General features: G+C 42.5%; 1 pseudogene; it reads right to left on the minus strand.

The window, feature by feature from the left end:
- Positions 1–222: 222 nt before the first annotated feature.
- LOC112070839 (Ig kappa chain V-III region MOPC 321-like) overlaps positions 223–14,433 on the minus strand; it is a 48,688-nt pseudogene continuing 34,477 nt past the window's right edge.

The raw sequence follows: 14,433 nt of genomic DNA on the forward strand, positions 1-14,433 counted from the left end.
TTGGTGTAAACTAAAGGAGTGTGTTTTGAATTATTTTTGTTGTATTAATGCTATTTAATCTCTCCTCAGACTAATATTATTCTGTTTGTCCTGTGGGTACCTTTGCCACTGTTCCACCCCTTATGTGTTGCGCTGTCATGGTGTATAAGGATACCTACTTTATTGGTATCTAATACCAATAAAACAGAACAAATCAAATCTATCACTGATACAACCTCAGTCTACAGAGAGGATTGCACTCTCAGAGAGGAAAGCCCTCTGTTAGTCTACATGTCAGTGATCAATAAGACAGAGAACATCTGATCTCAGAACAGAGTCAAAGCAGAGGAACCAGCAGCCTCTCTCCACAGGGGTGTGTGACTGAGGGGTCCTACCCAGAACAGTCAGCCTTCCTCAGGGTCTTGGTGACTGGAGTCTGGGATTTCTGCTGGGCTTCACAGGTCACCTCTCCTGCCTTGGTCCACTCCTGGCCAGTGAGAGTCAGGGTGCTGCTCCAGCTGTACAGACCATCCTTCTCCAGGACCCTAGAACTGGCCTCTTGTATCTGGCTGGTCCCGTCCACTTTCCAGTTCATGGTCCAGTCTGAAGGGAAGCCCTTGTTGGCCAGACACGTCAGTGTGGCTGTTGTTGTACTGGACAGCTCCTCACTAGAGGGGGGCAGAACGGTGAGGGTGGAGGCACTGTTACCTGGAACAAACAGATCACATCAACTAAGTAACTCCATCAAGTACAGCTACAGTAAGAGATTATCTTCAGCAAAGTACACATCACAATACAGTGATTTGGAAATGCCGTCTAAATATGAATGTAGAAGTTAGATTGTTTATATAATTTGTGGTATCAGGGTGGGTGGGTGAGAAAGGAGTTAGCTGCAGCTGAATGAGTGAAGGTAACCTGTAGTGGACCTGTGATATTTGTTTGTGTTTCTTCTGACCAGAGGGAGCGGGCGCTCCGTCTCACAGAACTTGGGTAAATGTCTGTTTTTTGCTTTGCTCTTAGAAACAGGGCACCATTGAAAGGGGTGATTTATGGGATAGCATTAAGTGTGGAGGTGGAGCAATTGCAGTTTAACATTTCTGTTGTTTGTGACGCCCGCCGTTTGGTGCGACGCAGACCCAATGGGGAGAGTGGTGAAACAGAGGAGTCATTGTCAGTCCTTTTGATTTGAGTCTGACAAAGTCATGTTATGATATATTAGATATCCTGTTAGAGTTTTTGTGCAGAATCCACTGCTCTGTTTCAGGTGTTGGAAGTGTGCAGGAGGGCATGGGACAGAGGATTGTGTAGTTTCGCTGGATAAAGTTGTGTGTGTCAACTGTAGGGGTGCTCATGCTGCTGGAGATCAGAAGTGTCCGGTGCAAGAGAGGCAGGTTGAAGTGGCCAGAGTAGTGCAGAGGGTGTCATATGCTGAGGCAGTGAATGAAGTGCAGGAGGATGGGTCAAGAGTGAGGGATCCTGAGAGGATCACAGTGAGTAGTAGATTTGTGCCAGCACAGAGGGATAGGGCAACGAGTGAGTTACGCTTCAGTAAGGTTGTCGTCTTAGCGTTCATAGCAATGTTTATCAACTGTTCCACAGGAATGGTAGGTAAAACACAAAGAATAGATGTTGTCGTGGCAGCTGCTGAGAAGTATTTGGACATACGAGATTTTACTTCAGAAGTGTTACAGGGTGTGTTGAGGGGTGGTGTCCCGTCCTCCCAGGTCGTTGGCATGGTGCAGGAGCAGATATGGTCAAAGTAGTGGAATGGGGTAGTGGGTTTTAATGTGTAGGTGGTAGCTGAAGAGAAGTACCTGGTATACAAGATTTTACTGCAGAAGAGTTAAAGTGTTTTTTATGATGTAGTGGTATACAGTGCATTCGGCAAGTATTCAGACCCCTTGACTTTTTCCACATTTTGTTACGTTACAGCCTTATTCTAAAATTGATTCAATTGTTTTTTCCCATCATCAATCTACACACAATACCCCGTAATGACAAAGCAAAAAAAGTTTTATCACATTTACATAAGTAATCAGACCCTTTACTTCGTGCTTTGTTGAAACACCTTTGGGAGCAATTACAGCCTCGAGTCTTCTTGGGTATGACGCTACAAGCTTGGCACACCTGTATTTGGGGAGTTTCTCCCATTCTTCTCTGCAGATCCTCTCAAGCTCTGCCGGGTTGGATGGGGAGCGTCGCTGCACAGCTAATTTCAGGTCGCTCCAGAGATGTTCGATCGTGTTCAAGTCCGGGCTCTGGCACAGTATGGTTAGTTGGTGGTGCAAGTTTTTCATTTTAGGAACAGGAATAATAAAGACAAAGTTATGTAGATAGGTCGTGACTGGCCTCACCCTTTAGGGCGGTAGACGAATTGGAGGGGGTTGAGTGTGCCAGGGAGGGAGGAGGTGATGTGGTCTTTAACTAGCGTCTCAATGCACTTCATGATGACAGAAGTGAGTGCTATGGGTCGGTAGTCATTCAGTTCAGTTTAAATAAGAATAAATAAATAAAATGAAATCTTAAGATGTAGAGGAGATGCTGGGTTTCATGTACTGTAATGGTAGTCTACAGAGTCCCAATGTGTCTGATCAGAGACACAGGGAGGAGGGAGGGAGCTGAACTCAGGCAGGAACAGAGTAGCAGTCATACACAGTGGAGCCCCTCTTCTCTCAGTGTCAGTCCAATAGTACAGTATTCAGTCCACTCAGTCCACACAGCTCACTGTACTAACACTAGTCTCCATGCAGGGGGCGACACATGGCCAGTGATCACTAGGAGGTGCAAACTGACTGGTATTCCTCTTTTCCATAGACATCAGTATGTTACCATAGCATATTACCATAACACTAATAAACAGACAAAGTGATGTATGTTATCTGAATACATTATGTATTACTTGTATTTTATTCTCTCCAGCATTCACTATGGTTTAGTCTTGCTATACAATATTGATAGTGACCATATGTGATAGCCTTAAACCAATAATAACATTGTATTTATACCCTTTTTATTCATTGTATTTATTTACATATTATTATGGACTTCTATGATTATTAGGTGACAATTGTGGGAGTAAGATCATCAGGTTGTAACGGACTCTCAGTTCTAATCTGATGGATCCTTAGTGGTCTAAGTTTACTGAATAATGGTGGATGGGGAGAAGACCAGAAGATTATCTGAATAGTTATGATGCTCTGCATTGGCAGCACATGCTTCAGTGGTCTGGGAGTGTTTATATCCCTGTGAGTTGAACACTTCATGACTGAGAGCTGTCCTTCATGACAACAGAACCACAACAACCATGACCTTTATCACCATCTTCATCTGGACACTTGCTTTCTGCTTCAAGTGTAAAGAATAAATAGGAGTTTTATGTTTGTATACTGAAAAGTAAACAATTTCAGCGAACTGAAAGATTGTTAAGATTTGTTTTGTTAATTCCTTGTGGATGTACAATTATTAGTGTTCTCTCTGTTTCAGAATCCAGAGGACAGGTCACTGTGACTCAGACTCCTGCAATGAAAACTGTTCTCCCAGAACAGACAGTTATTATAAACTGTAAAACCAGTGCAGATGTAGCAGATCATTGTTCTGGTGATTACACCTGTATGGCCTGGTACCAACAGAAACCTGGAGGAGCTCCTAAACTCCTTATTTACTATGCTTCAACACTTCAGTCTGGGACTCCATCTAGATTCAGTGGCAGTGGATCTGGGAGTGACTTCACTCTGACCATCAGTGGAGTCCAGGCTGAAGATGCAGGAGATTACTACTGTCAGAGTGWACACAGTGGTCCAGWGTTCACKCAGTYATACAGAGCTGTACTAAAACCTCCCTCAGTCAGACTGCACAGTGACTGTACTGCTACAGCTGGGACCTACTGCAGGTGCTGAGGGGAGGAGATGATCCAGTACAATGACACAGTGTGTAGTAGAGCTGAACAACAAGCTCTCTAATGCATCACTGTACCTTATATCAGTTAGCAGGATGGCCATCCTTAACTTTGAGGTCACAGACTCATTGGTACGTGTGTCTATGAGGACATCTTAGGGCAGCTGACAATATATTTAAGAACTTTACTCACCCTACAGAGTCATGGACATTACTGACTGAGATAACATAACTGTATTTTATATAATGTCCCCAACATAAGAACTGAGTTTGGTAAGAGTGCTTTTAGATTGGCTGTGTAATAGAGCTGAACAACAATAAATATATCTGATAACTCAAAGCTGTTAGATCATATTCAGTCACTTCCCTTTGTTCTTGAGTATCCCATGGAGAATCATAAATCCATCTGCAAAACGGTTAAAATCTGTTATCTTCTGAAACAGACTTCCTGACGCTCCTTGAAGTTATTAGAAGTTACTTTACACCTATTGTACATTGCATTCTTAATACGTAGAGGAGATACTGGCTTTCATGTACTGTAATGGTAGTCTACAGAGTCCCAGTGTGTCTGATCAGAGACACAGGAGAGGAGGGAGGGAGCTGGACTCAGTCAGGGACAGAGTAGCAGTTCTGCACAGTGGAGTCTCTCTTCTCTCAGTGTCAGTCCACTCAGTCCACACAACTCACTGCACTAACAGTAATCTCCCTGCAGGGGGAGATACATGACCAATGATCACTTGGCGGTGGAACATGACTAGCATTCCTATTTTCCATAGACATCAGTATGTTACCATACCATATTAAATAATTAAATGGGTGCTTACATTTGTCTTATTGAACAGCGTGTATTGAAGAAGTGTGTATTATTTGAATTGGAAATGTATTTTTTGCATATGCCACTCACAGCCAGGGATCAGACATTATTGAGGGCAATCCTGGAGAAATTAGGGTTAAGTGCTTTGTTCAAGGGCACATCAAAAGATTACTTCACCAAGTCTGCTCTGAGATTCAAACCAGCAACCTTTTGGTTACTAGCCAAACGCTCTTTAACCGCTAGGCTACTTGCCACTCTCATTACCATGAGCATTAAGTACCAGACAAATGATGTACTGTATGTTCATTACTTACATGATATTGTAGCGGGGTGCGTAATTGGCGGCAGAGAAGTCAGGCGCAGGAGAGCAGAACTGGGTAATAACCAGAGATTTATTAAGCAAAACCAACGGCATCCAGAACCACAAGATAAATGGGCACAAAAATAACCAGTTGTGCGCTCACAGGGAATGTGCACAAGCACTACAATAAACAATCCCACACAAAGACATGGGGGGAACAGAGGGTTAAATACACAACAAGTAATTGAGGGAATTGAAACCAGGTGTGAGGAAAAACAAGACAAAACACATGGAAAATGGATCGATGATGGCTAGAAGACCGGCGACGCCGACCGCCGAGCGCCGCCCGAACAAGGAGAGGACCCGACTTCGGCAGATATAGCACTTTTACAAATATTTTCTCCAGTATTCATTATGGTATTGTATTGCTATTCAACACTGATAATGATCATATGTTACAGCCATTAGACCAATAATAGCATTGTAGTTATACCCTTTAATTCACTTAATTTATTTACATTTTAATATGGACTTCTATGATTATTAGGTGACAATTGTGGGAGTAAGATCAGATTGTAACGGACTCTCAGTTCTAATCTGATGGATCCTTAGTGGTCTAAGTTTACTGAATAATTGTGGATGGGGAGAAGACCAGTGGATTATTTATATAGTGATGATGCTCTGTATTGACAGAATGTGCTTCCATTTATCACCACATATTTGGGTAAGTTCCTCCCACAGTTTTCAGATACAACCAAACGCTTGAGAGACTTAATAGCCAAAAATAATGACTGGTCATGGGGTCACATGCAACAGGTGGTGTTTTACACAATCAAAGGAGACCTCACAGAGAGCGCTGGCGCAGTACCGTCCCCACGCTAAGACAAAGGTATCAGCAGATACATCATCCTTTGGGCTAGGGGCAGTCCTCACACAAATGCAGGACAACATGGAGTTGCGTCCAATAGCATACATCTCACAAAGCTTATCTGTGACGGAGCAAAGGTATGCACAAGTTGGCTATCCCACGGGCATGTGAAAGGCTCAGCCAATACCTTATTGGCCGGCAGTTTACAGCAGAGACTGACCACAAACTACTGTTGGCTCTTAGGGACAAAAGCCCTGGACGACTCTTCTCCCAGAGTTCTGCGCTTCCGTCCTCATGTTGCTGAGGTTCACCTACAAGATGGGGAATGTGCCAGGGAAGGCACTGATCACAGCAGACACTCTCCAGGGCCCCAATGAAACATCCATTAACAGAGGAGGAGCACTGTCTAGAGGGTGAGGTACAGGTGTCCATTAATGCAGTAAGAGACAGCCTACATGCATCCTAGACCAAACTGCAGAAGATTGCAGAGGAGCAACAGTGAGACGCCATCTGTTGACAGATAGTACAGCAGTGCAAAAAGGGATGGCCCAGATGCCTCAGCTTCTGAAGCCATTATGGGTGCACCAAAGTGACTTCCACTGTAATGGAGATCTTCTCATGAAAGGACAATGGATAGTTATCCCAGAGACTCTACAACCAGAAATGCTAGACAGGGTGCATGAGGGACACATGGGGGTAACCAAATGCAGACTGAGGGCTCAACAGTCAGTGTAGTGGTTTGGTCTGAGTACTCAGATTGCCAAGCTAGTGGCCCAGTGTGAGGTATGTGCAAAATGCCAACCTTGCCACCCTGAACCAATGATGGCAATGGAGCTGACAAAACAGCCATGGCAAAAGGTAGGGGCAGATATGTTCTTTTGGAAAAATGACACTTATCTGCTAGTGGTGAATTACTATTCAAGATACATTGAAATAGCAAAGACACCCATAACCACATCGGCTGGTGTTATCAATGGATTACAGTAAAAAAAAATCCAGGTAAGGGGTCGCTGAGGTCCTGATTACAGATAACGCTCCCCAGTTCCTTTTCTGCTTTGCTGCAGAATATGACTTCACACGTGACCAGTAGCCCCTACCATGTAGAGAGCAAAGGTGAGGCAGAGAGAGCTGTGAAAACAGTCAAGGAACTGCTGAAGGATCCATACAGGGTTCTGTTAGCTTACAGAGATACACCACTGCATCATGGGCCATCACCTGCCAAGCTCCAGATGGGCAGGAAGCTGCACTCCCCATTACCTGTCTCCCCGGCTCAGCTTAATCCCCAAATGGCCTACAGGAAGGCCTTCGCTGAGAGGGACAAACGGCTGGAACAAACACAAACTGGAGACTTTAATTGCAGACACTGTGCTACAGAGAGGCCAGAGCTGACAGAAGGTCAACGTGTGTGGATTACAAACTCAAAGACACTCTTCAAACCAACGTCAGTCTGGGACTCTATCTAGATTCAGTGGCAGTGGTTCTAGAAGTGACTTCACTCTGACCATCAGTGGAGTCCAGGCTGAAGATGCAGGAGATTACTACTGTCAGAGTTACCACTACATCAATAGTAAAGATGTGTTCACACAGTGATACAGAGCCGTACAAAAACCTCCCTCAGATGTCACAGTAACTGCACTATTTGGGTGTGACTGCAGATGCTGAGGGGGAAGAGATAGTGACATGGAACACTAACTGAACTAAAATACACTGAGCTAAATATATAAGTGATGCTGACAATATGTCAACTGACCCCCTCATGTTAAAGCATTCCTGAACTGACAACACCCGTAGGTCCAGACTACATTAATAGTCCGTCCCTTTTGCTGTGGCTAACAAACATTTTATTAACATTTCAGACACTAAATTGAATGGACTCCATATATGTGAAATAATCTCTCAGATTACTTCAGAATAAATACCCCAGTCTCTGCAAGGTCCCTCAGTCAGGTAGTGAGTTTCAAGCTAAGATTCAACAATATTTACTGAGGTCATATAACATGATTATAACCCACTAAAACAACCTGAGGTTCTGTCATACAAGAGACAGTGACATGGAACACTGGTTAGTGAAGTCAACTTAGAATATGTTTAGAAAGCATCATTCAGATCACATGTTCCCCATCATCATCATCATCATCATCATCATCAATGTGCTGGACCTCCAAAAGTTATTTGAAGTTCTGAAATACCCACAATACCGGTCCAATATGCAAAAACAATAAGTAAAGAAGTAAAGAAAAATAAGGTGATGTTACATCAGCATCAGCCCCCCTAGATACAATCCCCATATGAACGTCACAACCAAATATTGATGTGATCATCTAGCATTATATGAACTATTTTGATGAGCAGGTTCCTGACTGTTACATCTGTGAAGGAGACATGAGGCTGGACTCAAACAGACATATTATCTGTCCTTAATTACATGATGACATATCTGTTATGTCTCCCTCCCTGAATCCACCATAGAGGTTCAAACCAGTCCACTCCCTCACATCTGGCCCAGTAAAGGGTATTTCAGGCAGTGAAACCGTTCAACTGCTAGACTGGAAGCTGTGGGAATGAAACTGAGATTTACATAGAACAGATAGATGTGATTGTGGACAGCGAGGAAGTAGGAGAAGAGCTGAGTGTAGTGGGAAGATGTGTGTTGAGGAAGAATGGTGTCAGACATGATAAAGGACAATCTGGACCAATAGGAGTGACATTGTTTGAGAAAGTGGAGCCTTGCCTTTTGGCAGATCCAGTTGTGGTTTCATCGTGGGTGGGAAAGGAGTTGGGGGTATATGAATCAGTGAAGGTAACCTGTAGTGGATTTGTGATATTTGTTTGTGTTTCTTCTGATCAGAGGCTGCGGACACTCCGTATCACTCAACTTGGGTCAAGAGCTGTTTCTTGCTTTACTCTTAAGAACAGGGCACCATTGAAAGGGGTGATTTCTAGGGTAGCATTAAGTGTGGATGTAGCGATTGAAGTTGACAATTCCTGGTGTTTGTGACACTCGCCGTTTGGTGCGACGCAGACCGGTGGTGAGCGTGGTGAAACAGAGGAGTCTTTGTCAGTCCTTTTTTTGAGCCAGACATGTAAGGATATATTAGATATTAGTTATCCTGTCAGAGATTTTGTGAAGAAGCCACCGCACTGTTTCAGGTGCAAAGTTTATGGTCATGTTGCAGCAGTGTGTAGGAGGGAGATTCCAAGTTCTGGGAAGTGTGCAGGAGGGCATGGGACAGAGGATGGTGTAGTTTCGCTGGATAAAGTTGTGTGTGTCAACTGTAGGGGTGCTGATGTTGCTGGAGGTCTGCAGTGTCCGGTGTGACAGAGGCAGGTTGAAGTGGCCAGAGTAGTGCAGCGGGTGTCATATGCTGAGGCAGTGAAGGAAGTGGAGGAGGATGGGTCAAGAGTGAGGGATTCTGAGAGGATCACAGTGAGTAGTAGATTTGTGCCAGCACAGAGGGATAGAGCAATGAGTGAGTTACGCTTCTGTAAGGTTGTCTTCTTAGAGTTCATAGCAATGGTTATAAACTGTTCCACAGGAATGGTAGGTAAAACACAAAGAATAGATGTTGGTCGTGGCAGCTGCAGAGAAGTATATGGGTATATGAGATTAGACTCGTATACCCAGAAGAGTTACGGTGTGTTGAGGGGTGGTGTCCCGTCCTCCCAGGTCGTTGGCATGGTACAGGAGCAGATAGGGTCAAAGTAGTGGAATGAGGTAGTGGGTTTTAATATGTAGGTGGTAGCTGAAGAGAAGTACCTGGTGTACAATATTTTGTGATTATATTTTTATGAAATAGTGGTATGTGGGTGTAGGGTTAGTTGGTGTGTAAGTTTATTATTTTAGGAACAGGAATAATGAAGATAATTGAATGTACATAGACCGTGACTGGCCTCACAATTTAGTACAGTAGGTGGCGGTGTATACACCTTTAAATTGGATGCAATCCGCCAATCTAATCTCAAAGAAGAAGAAATAGAAGAAAAAGAAGTAGAAGAGCTCTTCAACTACAGTTTCCCTGGGGAACAATAAAGTCTGTTTGCATAGAGAGGACACTTTGCATAGGCAGCACATGTGTCAGTGGTCTGGGAGTGTTTATAGCCCTGTGAGTTTAACACTTCATGACTGAGAGCTGTCCTTCATGACAACAGAACCCACAACAACCATGACTTTTATCACCATCTTCATCTGGACACTTGCTTTCTGCTTTCAAGMTTAACATTTTCAGAATTTGTTGTTTAAAAATAATTACATCTACACAAAGGTATAACATACAGTATATTAATGTTAATATTTCTATTCAGAACTATTCATTACAACATGTAACATTTATTTCATATAAATGTTTTTATTCTATTTTCCAGAATCCAGAGGACAGATCACTGTGACTCAGACTCCTTCAGTGGAAACTGTTCTCCCAGGACAGATGGTCTCTCTGAAGTGTAAAACCAGCAGTAATGTTTACAACAATAACCTTTTAGCCTGGTACCAACAGAAACCTGGAGGAGTTCCTAAACTCCTTATTTACCGTGCTACAACACTTCAGTCTGGGACTCCATCTAGATTCAGTGGCAGTGGATCTGGGAGTGACTTCACTCTGACCAACAGTGGAGTCCAGGCTGAAGATGCAGGAGATTACTACTGTCAGAGTTTCCACAGTGGTCCAGTGTTCACACAGTGATACAGAGCCGTACAAAAACCTCCCTCAGTCAGACTGCACAGTGACTGTCCTGCTACAGCTGGGACCTACTGCAGGTACTGAGGGGGAAGAGACAGTGACATGGAACACTGATCAGTAGAGGAGGGGAACTTTGAATATGTTTACAAAGCATCATTCAGATCACATGTTCCCCATCATCATCATCATCATCATCATGCTTGTGAATAATTATTGTCATGGCCGAAAAGATCACTTATAAAAGTTATATGAAGTTTTATAACACACATTATCAGTTCATATGRAGTGTSAGATCTACAGATGTAAAAWKWTAATAATGGTGAATTTACATCAGCATCACCACCCCTAAATCAAATCCCCATATGTACCTCATAACCAAATATGTGATGTGATCATCTAGCATTATATGAACTATCTTGATGAGCAGGTTACTGAATGTTACATCTGTGAATGAGACATGATGCTGGGCTCAAACATGAAACATGTTTGAATAATATATATTTGATCTGTCATTAATTATATGATGGAATATCTGTTATTGTAACTTCCCTGAATCCACCAAAGAGCTTAAAACCAGTCACTTCCTCACATCTGGCCCAGTCCAGGGTATTTCAGGCAGTGAAACTGRTCAACTGCTAGACTGGTAGCTGTGGGAGTGAAACTGAGATTTACATAGACAGGGCTGGGTGGTTKTGCTTGTCCCAGAATAGTGCAGTACTGTCACCAGATGTTCACTCTGTCCCCAGAGGGTTGGAGGTAGAGAAGACTCTATGACTATCATGAAGCTGTGATACTGGTTACATTATGAGGATCATGTAAATAAATGTAGTTTAARGTAGGTGTGATCACATTGGTGAGAGTCCAAGATATTGATKAAATGTTCAATAACATTAGCTTAATGTCTTTATGAGTCTATAAGTCAAGACGTTAAAAAACTGTCCAAGAAAAATGAATACCATTTACTGCATGTGTCAAGACCTCTCCTGTTAACATTGTAGTACTATTATTATTCTTTGTTTTACCATTATTTAACTAGGCAAGTCAGTTATGAACAAATTCTTATTTTCAAAGACGGCGTAGGAACAGTGGGTTAACTGCCTTMTTCAGGGGCAGAACAACAGATTTWAWCCTCAGGAATTTGATATTGTAACCTTTCAGTTACAAGTCCAATGCTCTAACCACAAGGCTACCCATGTAGCTAGACCTCTCCTGTTAATCTGTTAGCATTGTAGTTTCTAGACCTCTCCTGTTAATCTGTTAACATTGTAGTATCTAGACCTCTCCTGTTAATCTGTTAGCATTGTAGTTTCTAGACCTCTCCTGTTAATCTGTTAACATGGTAGTATCTTGTGTTAATATGAAGTACAGGTTGATGACAATGTGGTTTCAAGTGAGAACATAAATAACTTAGCAATGACATTTAGGTCTGATAGTTTTAAAAGAAAGTGTGAATCAGGCTTTATGAATATATGTCTACACCATTCAACAACATTTAAGACCAAAGTCTAATTATTGAAAGTGAAAAAAAAAATATTTGTCCAAAGGGAAATCTTTATTTTCAACTATTCATCAAAGCATCAAAACAAACATTCCTACAGAATCAAATAGTAATAAAACAGAACACATCACATCTAACACTGATACAACCTCAGTCTACAGAGAGGATTGACWCATGAACTCAAGCAAAGCCCTCTGTTAGTCTACATGTCAGTGATCAATAAGACAGAGAACATCTGATCTCAGAACAGAGTCAAAGCAATGGAACCAGCAGCCTCTCTCCAAAGGGGTGTGTGTGACTGAGGCCTACCCACGAAACAGTCAGCTATCCTCAGGGTCTCTGGTGACTGCGGAGGCTAGGGATTTGCTGGCTTCACCAAGTCACCTTCCCGACCTGGTCCACTCCTGGCAGAGAGAGGTTCAGGGTGCTGCCCATGCTGTACAGAACCATCCTTCTCAGACCCTAGAATGGATCTCCTGTGCTGCTTGCTGTGCCCCGTTCCACTTTCCAGCTCATGGTCCATGATCTGAAGGGAGCCCTGCTCTTGGCCCAGACACCTCGCTGGCTGTCCTGTTGTCTTACCCTGCCAGCTCCTCAAGCTAGAGGGGAGCAAAGACTGGTGAGGGTCGGGGAACTGTTACCTTGGAACAAAACAACCACGATCAACTAAGTAAACCTACACATCCAAGTACCAGCTACAGTAAAATATTATCTTCAGGCAAGTACATGTCCAAAATACGGGAATTGGAAATGTCCCTCTAAATATGAATGTTAAAGTTAGATTGTTTAGAAGATGTGGAAGAAAAACCTAAAAGATAAATGATTACAAAGCAGTATTATATAACCAAGAACACACCGCTTCCAGAAATGTGCTCTTTAACCATAACCCCTAAAGCCCAGTTACTAGTCATCACGAAGACTGTCTGTATACATGTCGCAGACAGATATTGGTTTAGTATTTGGATCTGATGCAGAACTAGACGCTAGTCATATTCACCTAGTAAATTTCACCTCACATATCATCTCATGTTTAGATTATCGAGTCAATTTACAACCATAACTGAGACCCTGTGCCTACACCACTTAAGACCCGTGAAGCTTCTACCTGGATGAACACAATGCAACAAATGTAATAATATTATCTTACAAATACCCATCTAATTAGTGTATTGGCCAGAAGTTTGAGAGATCCTGTATATGCGTCTTGGGACGCGACCCCGGATGGTCCTTAAGGGGGTATGAGCAGACCCCTCCTGAACCAGACACATGTAGGTAACCACGGCAATCCATAAACAAATACCAGACAAAAACAGAAACTTAACCGAAGCTTAAACTTTCACTTCTCTTCATCCATCCTAATATCCAAAAATTGTTATCTTTGAATAAAGACGACGTTTCAACGTCAAAAAGCCTCCCTTAATCCATTAAATATTTTCAAATGGAGACAAGAAATTTAAAGAGAAAGTAAAAATACAAAAAACCACTGGCTACCATCCTCAGGAAAGATAAATATCAAGATGAGGATGTACTATAACCTTCCAACATCATATAAAACGCCTACAGTGCTGCGCCTGATCAGCCCCTTTGTACCTTTCTATGCAAACTTTGAAGAGAGGAGTCCGACACACCACTATAACAAATCCTCCCGGGTGTATGCTGTGGACGAAATAAAGAACTGTAGTCGATACCCGAAAGATCTCTCTCTTGTTAGTTGTCCCGATGCAATTGCGACCGCTTGTGTAAAATTCATTGCGAATAACCATCCAGGCCTGAAATCTATACTTTGTATCACAAATCTTATATTTAGTTATCAATAAGACTGAATGAAATAGCACCCAATTAAGACCAATCGTTCGCCCCGAACGATTAAGAACACCATACTAGAGCCATCCCAGTGAAATTAGGCTTGGCTCTATAAATATGATTGCCAAATCCTTGAAAATCCAATGGAATATATAGAGTAGTTATTTTTCCTTACCTTCTGTAAATTGCAGGGTGTAATCTCACAGTCGTGTAAGAATACCGAATCCGAGCATCAATAAGACATCAGAATGTCTGTAAATCTCTCCTCCTTGATTTCCCGAATGAAAGACAACAGCATTTCCAGCAGAGCAAGTAGTGATCCAATTGGTAAGTCCATGCTATTGTATTTCCATGGTCCTTTTGATGTAAACACATAGTTCCACACTTCTCAGACCTGTTTAACATTGAGCGTAGAAGTCAACAGCAGAGAACTGAACATACTTACCAGCCATTGAAGTACCCCTTTATCCAGCTATTATACGATACTAGAGAAAGCTGTATCACTAACTAGATATAGAGGAACTATATCTGAGAGAACCGAAGCACTAGCGAATGACACAGCAGCAAGTTCAATTATATGCTGACTCAAGTCATCAGCAA

This window comes from Salvelinus sp. IW2-2015, unplaced genomic scaffold (assembly GCF_002910315.2).
Source record: "Salvelinus sp. IW2-2015 unplaced genomic scaffold, ASM291031v2 Un_scaffold1438, whole genome shotgun sequence".
NCBI lineage: Eukaryota > Metazoa > Chordata > Actinopteri > Salmoniformes > Salmonidae > Salvelinus > Salvelinus sp. IW2-2015.